The sequence below is a fragment of the Babylonia areolata genome, chromosome 18 (genome assembly GCF_041734735.1).
Source record: "Babylonia areolata isolate BAREFJ2019XMU chromosome 18, ASM4173473v1, whole genome shotgun sequence".
Taxonomy (NCBI): domain Eukaryota; kingdom Metazoa; phylum Mollusca; class Gastropoda; order Neogastropoda; family Buccinidae; genus Babylonia; species Babylonia areolata.
The window spans coordinates 50,481,030-50,491,029 of NC_134893.1; the positions used below are offsets into that span (position 1 = coordinate 50,481,030).

General features: G+C 40.4%; 1 protein-coding gene and 5 non-coding genes across 6 annotated transcripts in view; 1 reads left to right on the top strand and 5 right to left on the bottom strand.

Annotated features, from left to right (window-relative positions):
- The window catches only part of LOC143292273 (speract receptor-like), a 434,645-nt gene that overhangs the window by 277,088 nt on the left and 147,557 nt on the right, over positions 1-10,000 (top strand). The window lies entirely within an intron of this gene.
- Positions 646-717, bottom strand: Trnap-ugg (transfer RNA proline (anticodon UGG)). Its single transcript has one exon. It is a non-coding gene; the product is annotated as a tRNA-Pro (tRNA).
- On the bottom strand, positions 1,592-1,663 carry Trnap-ugg (transfer RNA proline (anticodon UGG)). The gene has a single exon. It is a non-coding gene; the product is annotated as a tRNA-Pro (tRNA).
- Positions 3,203-3,274, bottom strand: Trnap-ugg (transfer RNA proline (anticodon UGG)). The gene has a single exon. It is a non-coding gene; the product is annotated as a tRNA-Pro (tRNA).
- Positions 6,379-6,450, bottom strand: Trnap-ugg (transfer RNA proline (anticodon UGG)). The gene has a single exon. It is a non-coding gene; the product is annotated as a tRNA-Pro (tRNA).
- The window catches only part of Trnap-ugg (transfer RNA proline (anticodon UGG)), a 72-nt gene continuing 3 nt past the window's right edge, over positions 9,932-10,000 (bottom strand). Inside the window, exon 1 of the tRNA in view lies at positions 9,932-10,000. This exon is cut by the window's right edge and continues 3 nt beyond it. This is a non-coding gene — a tRNA (tRNA-Pro).

Sequence of the window (10,000 nt, forward strand, 5' to 3'; positions counted from 1 at the left end):
ATCTATATTTATCATCACTCTCAGTCTCCGAATGCCAGTTTTGCTTGCTGCATGAAATAAGTCTGTCTTTGAATTCAGCAATTAAACTGGACTTACACCCGATGCCCTGGCGTAGCCATACAATTCCATAGCCAAAGATAAGAAAGACAGAAAGAAAGACAGACGAGAGAGAGAGAGAGAGAGAGAGAGAGAGAGTATTCAGTATTCAGTAGCTCAAGGAGGCGTCACTGCGTTCGGACAAATCCATATACGCTACACCACATCTGCCAAGCAGATGCCTGACCAGCGTAACCCAACGCGCTTAGTCAGGCCTTGAAAAAAAATAAGAAGATAAATACATTAAAAAAAAAGAACTACTACTACTAATAATAATAATTGTTTACACAAGTAAGTCAACAATCATGCAAAATCTCATGGTTGTAGGTTTACTCATCATTGAGCAAGTGCAAGGTATGTTGTCAAGGCCAGAAACTTGACAACTTGCGTCGAAATTGAACAAAAAATTATTGATAAACACTTTCGTGATCCAGCAAGCAATCTTTGTTGGCAATTTTTTCGTTGTTAAAGACAACCAGAACTTTCCATGGCAAAAAAAACAACAAACAAATGTGTGCTGTCAAAAACTGAAAAAAAAAAAAAAAAATTGGGCTCGTCCGGGATTCGAACCCGGGGCCTCTCGCACCCAAAGCGAGAATCATACCACTAGACCAACGAGCCGCTCTGTTCTTCCTTGAGCTGTTTTGCAATTTTAAAATAAAAGTTATAACACATCGACTTTTTCTTTGCTGTCGAACTTCCTGTTGGCCTCGTTTTGAACAGAAAGTGTTTGTCGGGTCAGCTGCTCATGATCAATGAGGCATGGCGAAAGCGGATTAAAAACAGATAAGCAGTGTTTTCAAAAACAGACATGAAAAAACAATTTCTCTTACTAGCAACAACAACCGTGGTAGCACGGCCAACTCTTACAATCACCAATGACGACATATAAACAATGATCAGGAGGAAACACAGCGATGTGACTGCAGTTTACAGGAAGAAACGAAACAAAATAAAACGAAATCTTACTTAACCAGGGAACTGAGATAAACTATTTACATGCTTTCTCCACCCAGTCCTAAGGCATAGAAAAATCTAAACAAACAAATACACACTAACAAACAAAACAAACAAATATCGAGAACGAGAAAAGCCAAATGAAGTAATAAGAAAAGGAAGACAGAGGGTTAAAGAAAGAGTGCAGCACGCACTTGGCGCACTGAAAGAGGACCCATGGCAACAAACGTGGTGTTCTCTGGCAAAACTCTTCAGAAGTAATACACTCTGATTGATACACAAATATATACGCATGCACTCAAGGCTAACTAGCGCGATGAGGTTTGCTGCAGTAGCAAATATGACAGAGCATATATGGATTTATTCGAACGCAGTGACATTCCTTGAAAAAATGAAAGTGAAACCGCATTGTATTGCGATGCATTGTATTACTTTTTTTTTTTTCCTGTCTGTGTACCTCTGTTTGAGGACCGAAAAAAGACAGAATGCGGAGCTTCAACTGAAAACTTTGTGTTGTCAAAACAAAAACAAAAATTAAGGGCTCGTCCGGGATTCGAACCCGGGGCCTCTCGCACCCAAAGCGAGAATCATACCACTAGACCAACGAGCCATGCTACCCGTCCTTCAGCTATTTTGCAATAAAAAGCTATATTACATTGATTTGTGTTTGGCCCAGTTGGCCTCGTTTTGAATTGAAAACCAGCTGTTCGGGATCAATGAGGTGACTTGTAAGTTGTTGAGAAAAATAGTTGCACACAAGTTTTCCGTTAAGAAAAAAAGATCTAGAACTGTCACCTATCATCATCACTATCTGCGACGAGAACAACAATAAACAACAACAACAACAACAAAACAAAAACAAAACAAAAAACAAACAAACAAAAAAACCCAAAAACGATGTAGTTGAATCAATAATATAGCAAGAGAGAGACATAGCATAAAAAGAAAGAGAAAGGGGTTATGGGGAACGGGAGGGCGGTTTGAAGGTTGTCTCGAAATTGATAACTTTTTAATATATGGTAGGATGATAAAATGAAAGATGAATACTGAGTCTATACAAATTAAAAATGGAGAAAATTTACAACCAACAGTTTTTGTTGTTTTCTTTCTTTTCTTTTTTTTTTTTTTTTAATAAACGTTTTCCGTTGTAGTTTTTAATGTTTGCTTTAAGGAGGTTTGTTTCTGAACAGCAGTAGGATGAACATGAAACAGCAAATTGTTCCTCCATTTTGTACAAAACACAAAAATAAAGCAGGAAACATCCTCTAAAAAACCAATCACAGTCGTCAGCTCACTTCAGCATCCCGCATTTGGAGTCTATTTGCTCAAAGTGCGATGTTCTTTTGCAGGCTCGTGAAATGTTCATTGTGTTGTATTGCATTGTATTCCACTGTATTGTATTGTGCCATGGCGTGTTGTGCTTAAAACGTGTATCTGTCAATACATTGTCAGTGAGGCTGAGGGACTGGGTTCGATTGTCGCTCTCGCCCTTTGACTGGAAAATCAACGTGAGCGTATACTCATTCGGACGACACTTTACAACGAGGTCCCCGTGAGATGCACGCACTAGGCGCACAGAAAAATGACCCATGGCAACAAATGTGTTGTCATCTGGCAAAACTCTTCACAGGAAATACACTCTGATTGGTACATAAATATATATATGCATGCACTCAAGGCATGACTAGCGCAATGGGATTCAACTGCTGTCAAGTATCTGCCGAGCAGATATGGCAGAGCATAATGATACGGATTTATCCGAATGCAGTGACGTTTCCTTGAGAAAGTGAAACCGAGACCGTATTGTATTGCGATGCATTGTATTTTCTGTATGAAATTCGAGCTGCTCTCTACGGAGAGAGCACTATACCGACCCCTCCCATTTTTTTTCTTTTTTCTCCTTTATTCTGTATAGGAATGTATTTATTTTACTATCAAAGTAGGTGTAAATCCGGAATTTTGCCGTGGACAACTCTTGTTGCTGTGTGTACTTTTACATGGGCTAAGTGCATACTACACACGGAACATTGGTTTATCGTTTCCTCCCATTTACCACGCATTCCTGTCTGTGTACCTCTGGGTGAATACCGAAAAACACAGAATGCAGAGCTTCAACAGAAAACTTTGTGTTGTCAAAACAAAAACGTAAGGGCTCGTCCGGGATTCGAACCCGGGGCCTCTCGCACCCAAAGCGAGAATCATACCACTAGACCAACGAGCCGTTCTATTCTTCCTTCATCTATTTTGCTATAAAAAGCTATATTACATTGATTTGTGTCGGGAGAAACTCCTTGTTGGCCTCGTTTTGAATTGAAAGCCAGCTGTTCGGGATCAATGACGTGACTTGTAAGCGGTTGAGAAAAATAGATGCACACAGGTTTTCCGTTAAGAAAAAAAACCCACACTAGAACTGTCATGTATCATCATCACCATCTACGACGGGAACAATAATAAGAAAGAAACCGATGTATTTGAAATAATTATATAGGAAGAGAGAGACACAGCGTAAAAAGGAAAGATAAAGGCCTGCTTTATGGGGTGTAGGTGGAGGGCGGTTGAGGGTTGTGCTCGTAGCTGACAACTTTTTGATATATGGTACGATGATAAAATGATAGATGAATACTGAGTCTATAGAAATAACAAATAGAGAAAGTTTACAACCCACAGTTGTTGCTGCTGTTGTTGTTTTTGTTGTTTTTTTTGTTTTTGTTTTGTTTTTTTTAAACGTTTTCCGTTTGTAGTTTTTAATGTTTGCTTTAAGAAAGGTTTGTTTGTGAACAGCAGTAGGATGAACATGAAACTCCAAACTGTTTCTGCTTTTTGTACAAGTCACAAAAATAAAAGCAGGAAACATCCTCTAACAAACCAATCACAGTCATCAGCTTACTTCAGCATCCCGCATTTGGAGGATGTTTGGTCAAAGTGCGATGTTATTTCGCAGTCTTGTCACATGTTAAATGTGTTGTATTGCATTGTATTCCACTGTATTGTATTGTATTGTGCCATGGTGTGTTGTGCTTAAAACGTGTATCTGTCAGTGCAGTGTCAATGAGGTTGAGAGACTGGGTTCGATTCTCGCTCTCGCCCTTTTGACTGGAAAATCAAAGTGAGCGTCTAGTCATTCGGATGACACTTTACAACGAGGTCCCCGTGTGAAGCACGCACTAGGCGCACAGAAAAAATGACCCATGGCAACAAACGTGTTATCATCTGGCAAAACTCTTCATAGGAAATACACTTTGATTGATACATACAGACATACATACATACATACATACATACATATATATATATATGCATGCACTTAAGACATGACTAGAGCAATGGGGTTTTACTGCTGTCAGGCATCTGCCGAGCAGATATGGCAGAGCATAATTATATGGATTTATCCGAACGCAATGCCGTTTCCTTGAGAAACTGAAACTGAGACCGTATTGTATTGCGATGCATTGTATTACTTTGTCACAACAGATTTTCTGTGTGAAATTCGAGCTGCTCTCTACGGGGAGAGCACTATTCCGACCCCTCCCATTGTCTACTATCAAAGTAGATGTAAATCCGGAATTTTGCCGAGGACAACTCTCTTGTCGTGTGTTCTTTTACATGGGCTAAGTGCATACTACACACGGAACATTGGTTTATCGTTTCCTCCCAATTAACTACGCATTCCTGTCTGTGTACCTCTGGGTGAATACCGAAAAACACAGAATGAAGAGCTTCAACAGAAAACTTTGTGTTGTCAAAAGACAAAAAGTAAGGGCTCGTCCGGGATTCGAACCCGGGGCCTCTCGCACCCAAAGCGAGAATCATACCACTAGACATACGAGACGTTCTATCCTGCCTTAATCTATTTTGCTATAAAAAGCTATGCATTGATTTGTGTAGGGGGAAACTCCTTGTTGGCCTCGTTTTGAATTGAAAGCCAGCTGTTCGGGATTAATGAGGTAACTTGTAAGCGGTTGAGAAAAATAGTTGCACACAGGTTTTCCCTTAAGAAAAAAACAACAACTAAAACTGTCACCTATCATCATCACCATATACGACGAGGACAACAATAATATTTTTTTTTAAAACCCCCCAAAAACGATGTCGTTGAATCAATAATATAGCAAGAGAGAGACATAGCATATAAAGAAAGAGAAAGGCGTTATGGGGAACGGGAGGGCGGTCTGAGGGTTGTATCGAAATTGATAACTTTTTGATAAATGGTAGGATGATAAAATAAAAGATAAATACTGAGTCTATACAAATTAAAAATGGAGAAAATTTACAACCGACAGTTGTTGTTGTTGTTGTTATTGTTTTTTTTTTTTTAATAAACGTTTTCCATTTGTAGTTTTCAATGTTTGCTTTAAGGAGGTTTGTTTCTGAACAGCAGTAGGAGGAACATGAAACTCCACATTGTTCCTGCCTTTTGTACAAAACACAAAAATAAAGCAGGAAACATCCTCTAACAAACCAATCACAGTCATCAGCTCACTTCAGCATCCTGCATTTGTAGGCTGTTTGGTCAAAGTGCGGTGTTCTTTTGCAGGCTTGTCACATGTTCATTGTGTTGTATTGCATTGTATTCCACTGTATTATATTGTGCCATGGTGTGTTGTGCTTAAAACGTGTATCTGTCAATGCATTGTCAGTTAGGTTGAGGGACTGGGTTCGATTCTGGCTCTCGCCCCTTGGCTGGAAAATCAACGTGAGCGTATTGTCATTCGGACGACACTTTACAACGAGGTCCCCGTGTGAAGTGCGCACTAGGCGCACAGAAACAAAAGACCCATGGCAACAAACGTGTTGTCATCTGGCAAAACTCTTCACAGAAAATACACTCTGATTGGTACATAAATATATGTATATGCATGCACTCAAGGCATGACTAGCGCAATGGGATTCTACTGCTGTCAGGTATCTGCCGAGCAGATATGGCAGAGCATAATGATATGGATTTATCCGAACGCTATGACGTTTCCTTGAGAAACTGAAACCGAGACCGTATTGTATTGCGATGCATTGTATTTTCTGTGTGAAATTCGAGCTGCTCTCTACGGAGAGAGCACTATACCGACCCCTCCCGTTTTTTTCCCCTTTATTCTGTATAGGAATGTATTTATTTTACTATCAAAGTAGGTGTAAATCCGGAATTTTGCCGAGGACAACTCTCTTGTTGCCGTGTGTTCTTTTACATGGGCTAAGTGCATACTACACACGGTTTATCGTTTCCTCCCATTTACCACGCATTCCTGTCTGTGTACCTCTGGGTGAATACCGAAAAACACAGAATGAAGAGCTTCAACAGAAAACTTTGTGTTGTCAAAACACAAAAAGTAAGGGCTCGTCCGGGATTCGAACCCGGGGCCTCTCGCACCCAAAGCGAGAATCATACCACTAGACCAACGAGCCGTTCTATCCTTCCTTCAGCTATTTTGCAATAAAAAGCTGTATTACACTGATTTGTGTCGGGGGGGAAACTCCTTGTTGGCCTCGTTTTGAATTGACAGCCAGCTGTTCGGGATCAATGAGGTGACTTGTAAGCGGTTGAGAAAAATAGTTGCACACAGGTTTTCCTTTAAGAAAACAAAACCCTAGAATTGTCATGTATCATCATCACCATCTACAACGTCAATAATAATAACCAGAAAAAAACAACAACACCGATGTATTTGAAATAGTTATATAGGAAGAAAGAGATAGCGCAGCGTAAAAGCAAAGATAAAGGTGTTATGGGGTGTGGGTGGAGGGCGGTTTGAGCGTTGTCTCGTAGTTGGTAACTTTTTTGATAGGTGGCACACCGATAAAATGAAATATGACTGCTGGCGGAGCCTATAGAAATTACAAACGGAGAACTTTACAACCCACAGTTTTTCAGTTACATTTCTATTATTATCTTTTTGAATAAACATTCTCCGTTTGTAGCTTTTAATGTTTACTTTAAAGAAGGTTATTTATGAACTTGTCAAGTGTTCATTGTATTGTATCGTGTCATGTCTTGTTGATTTTTACCAGAAGAAAGGTGGTAGAATGTTTACAACGTTTATCTGCCAATGCAGTGTCAGTGAGGGTGGGGGACTGGGTTCGTTTCCCGTTTTCACCTTTTAACTCACTCAGTACGACCAGTCCTCTCTTCTCCTCTACACAGACCCCTGGGATGTCCAGTGGGTGTCTGAATGGCCCAACCTTTAGCTTCCGTCGTCAGAATTGTGGTATTCTTTGTCAACATTCACCTCTTCAGTATAAGAGCCTTCCGCTTGCAATATTTTGATGATGGTAATTGGGGTGAAACGCTGTTAACGTCGTCTCTTTCGCCCTTCGTATGGAGAGAGTTAAGGTAAGTTTGACCGGAAAATCAACCTGAGCGCCGAGTCATTCGAATGACACTATATAACGAGGTTCACGTGTACAGCGAAAAGTGTTATCCTCTGGCAAAGAAATACACAGATACATAAATAAATGTGCGTACACTCAAGGCGTGAATAGCGCAATGGGATTTTGCTGTTGTCAGGTATCTGCCTAGGAGATATGGCAGAGCATAATTATATGGATTTATCCGAACGTAATGACGTTTCCTTGAGAAACTGAAACCGAGACCGTATTGTATTGCGATGCATTGTATTACTTTGACACAACAGATTTTCTGTATGAAATTCGAGCTGCTCTCTACGGAGAGAGCACTATAGCGACCCCTCCCATTTTTTTTCCTTTATTCTGTATAGAAATGTATTTATTTTACTATCAAAGTAGATTTAAATCAGGAATTTGCTGAGGGCAACTCTCTTGTTGCCGTGTGTTCTTTTACGTGGGCTAAGTGCATGTTACACACGGGACATCGGTTTTCCTTTCAGTTACCATTCCTTCCTGTCTGTGTAGCTCTGGGTGAATACCGAGAAAAACAGAATGCAGAGCTTCAATGAAAAATAAACAAACTTTGTACTGTCAAAAGACAAAAAATAAGGGCTCGTCCGGGATTCGAACCCGGGGCCTCTCGCACCCAAAGCGAGAATCATACCACTAGACATACGAGACGTTCTATCCTTCCTTCAGCTATTTCGCAATAAAAAGCTATATTACATTGATTTGTGTAGGGGGAAACTCCTTGTTGGCCTCGTTTTGAATTGAAAGCCAGCTGTTCGGGATCAATGAGGTGACTTGCAAGCGGTTGAGAAAAATAGTTGAACACAGGTTTCCCTTTAAGGAAAAAAAAACAAATAAACAAAAAAACAACCCTAGAACTGTCATGTATCATCATCACCATCTACGACGGGAACAACAATGATCAGAAAAAAACCGATGTAGTTGAAATAATTATATAGGAAGAGAGAGACACAGCGTAAAAAGGAAAGTTAAAAGCTGTTTTATGGGGTGTGGGTGGAGGGCAGTTAAGGGTTGTGCTCGTAGCTGACAACTTTTTGATATATGGTACGATGATAAAATGATAGATAAATACTGAGTCAATAGAAATTGCAAATAGAGAAAGTTTACAACCCACTGTTGTTGTTGCTGGGTTTTTTTTTTGGTTTTTTTTTTCTTTGTTTGTTTGTTTGTTTTAAAAACGTTTCCCATTTGTAGTTTTTAATGTTTGCTTTAACTCTCTCCATATGAACGGCGAAAGAGACAAACGTTAACAGCGTTTCAACCCCAATTACCATCATCAAAATATTGCAAGAGGAAGCCTCTTATACTGAAGAGGTGAATGTTGATAAAGAATACCACAATTCTTACGACGGAAGCTAAAGGTTGGGTCATTCAGACACCCACTGGACATCCGAGGAGTCTGTGTAGAGGAGAAGAGAGGACTGGCCGTACTGAGTGAGTTAAGGAAGGTTTGATTGTGAACAGCAGTAGGATGAACATGAAACTCCAAATTGTTTCTGTATTTTGTACAAAGACAAAAATAAAGCAGGAACCATCCTTCAACAAACCGATCACAGTCATCAGCGCCCTTCAGCATCCCGCGTTTGGAGTCTGTTTGCTCAAAGTGCGATGCTCTTCCACAGGCTTGTCAAATGTTCATTGTGTTGTATTGTATAGCACTGTATTGTACTGTATTGTATTGTGTCATGGTGTGTTGTGCTTAAAACGCGTATCTGCCAATGCAGTGTCAGTGAGGTTGAGGGACTGGGTTCGATTCTCGCTCTCGCCCTTTGTCCTGAGTTTGACTGGAAAATCAACCTGAGCGACTAGTCATTCGGATGACACTTTACACCGAGGTCCCAGAATGAAGTACGCACCAGGCACACTGAAAAGGGACCCATGGCAACAAAAATGTTATCCTCTGGCAGAATTTTGTGGAAGAAATCCACTCTGACTGATACGTAACTAACATATTATGCATGCACTCAAAGCCTGACCAGCGTGTTTGGTTTTACTGCTGTCAGTCATCTGCCTAACTTATATGGTAGAGCGTTTATGGACTTGTTCGAACGCAATGACGCTTCCCTGAGAAACTGAAACCGAAACAGTATTGTATTGTATTGTATTGTATTGTGGTGCATTGTTTTGTTTTGCTTTTTGCTGTTTTTGTTTGTTTGTTTGTTTTGGTCACAAGTCACAACATATTTCTCTGTATGAAATTTGAGCTGCTCTCGCTGTACAGCAGCATCCCCCTCCCCCCTCTCCCTCTCTTTATTCTGTCTGCAAATGTATTTGTTTTACTATCAAAGCGGATTTTTCTGCGGAATTTTGCCGAGGACAACTCTCTTGGTGTCGTGTGTTCTTTTACGTGGGCTAAGTGCATTTTACACACGGAACATCGGTTTATCGTTTCCTCCAAATTACTATGTCTTCCTGTCTGAGTACCTCTGGGTGAATACCGAAAAGCACAGAATGCAGAGCTTCAATGAAAAAAACAAAACAAACAAACTTCGTGCTGTCAAAACAAAAAGTTGGGCTCGTCCGGGATTCGAACCCGGGGCCTCTCGCACCCAAAGCGAGAATCATACCACTAGACCAACGA